Source organism: Chiloscyllium punctatum, unplaced genomic scaffold (genome assembly GCF_047496795.1).
Source record: "Chiloscyllium punctatum isolate Juve2018m unplaced genomic scaffold, sChiPun1.3 scaffold_117, whole genome shotgun sequence".
In the NCBI taxonomy this organism is placed as follows: Eukaryota; Metazoa; Chordata; class Chondrichthyes; order Orectolobiformes; family Hemiscylliidae; genus Chiloscyllium; species Chiloscyllium punctatum.
This window is the reverse complement of record NW_027309851.1, coordinates 600,933-604,012: the sequence shown is the minus strand read 5'-3', so window position 1 is coordinate 604,012 and position 3,080 is coordinate 600,933. Positions and strand designations below refer to the sequence as shown.

Genomic DNA, 3,080 nt, shown 5'->3' with positions numbered 1-3,080 from the left:
GAGATGCATGAATGCAAAATGTGAGACAGTCCGAGGGCATGATTTATAAAGTAATGTCACAACTAACAACAGGACAATTCCAAACTACTCTTTCACACATACTGCAGCCTTAGGGAACCACCACTTCCCAGAGAAAGAAAGAACCTAATAAGAATGGGCCATAAAAAGTGAATTTCACCAATCACAGTCTCGATTAGATTACCTTTCCCTTCCGATGTCTCCAGGACGAAAACGAAGGAAATGGGAGAATTTCAACAACATATCACATCGAAATTCGTTGGAATGATTTTCCCATTGGCCAAAAAAACAAATAGCGACGAATCGAGTCACCCCAGGACTTTGTTTCACAACAGCGATGAAGTAACAGTCTCCATTCGGTTCCAGTCCAAGCTCAACTTGCCTGGAACAGCACAGCTGCTTGCGATTCTCTGCGCGGTGAGGCGAACACGATCATGACAGACAGAGACACTTTGAAATATTCGGCACTATCCCACACCACAGTTAATTCCCCGGGAAGCAAAGCCATTTTTCTTTTGTTTTCAACATCAATACAGAGGGGACAGAAACAGCATTTTAACAAAAAAGCTGCAGCGTTGGAGTTGATCTGCAGAAATGGCAGTGGTGGGATTCGAACCCACGCCCCTTTCGAGACTGGAACCTGGATCCAGCGCCTTAGACCGCTCGGCCACACTACCAGCCGGCCGCACGCACCATTTTCTTGCATTTCCAACTGTGCTCTCCAGCATAACAACAGATGCCAAGTCACATGAAAAGGGTTCCATGATCCCTCTCCGACTCGCACAGCTGCTGGGATGTGCCCGTCTACGATATCAATTTCGAAACAGATAATGAGAGCCCATCAATCCAGACAAAAATCAATGGTAAGCTGAGTCTATCTTCTCAGACTCCTTTCAGCTCCAAATGTATCTGTGAGAATATATGTTCGGTTATGATTTGGTCAAATAACCACGAGCTGCTTGACATTACTGCAATTTCGATTCTTGCTTTGCTAAATGATTTCACCCATTGCTTGAAACAGGGCAAGTTTCACGTTTACACGGAACATGAAGCACACCGGACTACAGGGAAAATGCACAAAGCCGTGTTCCACATCATACCGTGCAGCGTAATTTCAGTCACTGTGTCTGTTTTGCAGAAAAAGAGTCCCAAACAATGTACTCCACCCTAAAACCGGAGGTCGCATTCCTATTCGAGAACGACAGATCGCATTGTGAGGATGCTCTGACCTCGGAGCCAGTTCTAGATGCCACTTTCCTTGCCTTTTACCCTCACCGTGCAATTTGCTGCAGAGATGTTCACTCCTGGACATCAGCCACATGGAAACCAACTGAGTTGGAAACCTGTGTGGGAATCGACGAGAAGCGACTCAATAAATTTTGCTCAATTCCATGGTGCTTATTAGAAATGCAGTTTCTGTTCACCTCAATCTAAAAGGCAGTTTCTCAACATAGTAACAAAGTCAAAAGGTAATTACCTCACCCCACCCCCACTCCGGAAGAGGTGCTAACTGCCCTTGATTGCTTTTTGTTCTCGATGTGAAGAGCTCTGACGCCTCTGAGGCACCTTCACGTGTCTGGTTGCTGAGCGAGTCACAAAGAAGGACTTTCACCAGAGCTGCAACGGCCTCACTTCCCCAGTCGCCCTCCCCGTTTACATTTTCCTGCTCCTCAGTGATTTCAAGAAAACCAAATGGATGCGATGTCATTCTGTAGCCTCTCTGTCGATTCCTCCGTTTCAGTTTCAACATGGCTTAGGTCTCGGGGAGAACCTTAATACTAGCGACACCATGAAAGCACAGGTCCAAAGGTTCCTCTGAGAGTGTAATTTCTTTCATTGCTGTTGCTGATTGAATGAGCCACTAACGTGCGAACTGCTCCAAAACATGATTCGGGACCTCTGGTGCCAATTCTTGCACGTTGAATAACGACAGACAGCTTCCAAACGAGGCCTTTCAGAGACGACTTTGGGGTACATTTGACAGACTGACAAGTTCAGGAATCCGTGGTGCGCTGTGACACCAGCGCATCAGCTTCTTCCCTGTCTTTGAACCGAGCCGCCTGCGCAAGGAATGCAAATGCGGTACTACTTTTCGTAGAAGGATCAGAAGGGGGTAACTACACTCTCAAACAGAATTGCATATGATCAGAACCAGTTTGGATAAAAACTTTACAATTCTTTGCACAGTCATTAAATGGAATTGCATTACATTTCACTACACGAGCAGATTTGTTCAAGCAACTTCGAAGGCAGGTTTGCAGATGGGAAAGCAAGCACGAAAGCTCCGTTCTTGTCCATGTAAAAGGCTGCAGTTGAAGAACAAAGCAGTTTCTGCCCAGTTTCGAACTGGGGACCTTTCGCGTGTTAGGCGAACGTGATGACCACTACACGACAGAAACAAGCCTCAGCCGCCCACCCTGCGGCTCCGTGGCATCCAGCACTGAAAGTTGAAGCCATTCTTCGTTTCACCTTTCTGTTTCCAATAGCTCGTTGTTGTCCAGTGTAATTGACATCTTGAAAACATAATAAAAAGACACGTGAAATTGATGACAAAATATAAACAAGGATGTCGTCAATGTTTGGACCGTAGGGCGAGGTGGAATAGGCTGGGACGACTTTCCCTGCAGCGTAACGACTGCGACATGATCTAATGGAAGGGTTGGAAACTGAGTATTTACGTGTTTTACCCAAGTTGGGGTGAGTTGAAAACTCGAGAGCATAGTTTTAAGGTGAGTGGGCTGAAATTGACAAAGGACCTGAGGCACAGAAGGTTGTGCGTGTATGGAATGAGCTACCAGAGGAAGCGGAGGAGGCTCAGAAAATTGCATGAGTTTCTGGATAGGATGGGTTGAGAGGGTTTGGGGCCAAATACTGGGGAACCGGACTTGTTTATATTTGGCTATGTGCTGAGCATGGACGAGATACACCGAAGTATCTGTTTCCACGCGGTGAACCCCAATAACGTTGTGTTGCTTACACCTGCTTTAAAGGATTACTTTTTAGCGGAGCTTGCCGTCGCAGTCTGTGGCACAATCCTTTACTGTGTTCGATGCTCACGGGAA

At 46.3% G+C, this 3,080-nt stretch overlaps 1 non-coding gene across 1 annotated transcript; it reads right to left on the bottom strand.

The window, feature by feature from the left end:
• Nucleotides 1–613: 613 nt before the first annotated feature.
• Nucleotides 614–695, bottom strand: trnal-cag (transfer RNA leucine (anticodon CAG)). Its single transcript has one exon. It is a non-coding gene; the product is annotated as a tRNA-Leu (tRNA).
• Nucleotides 696–3,080: the final 2,385 nt, after the last annotated feature.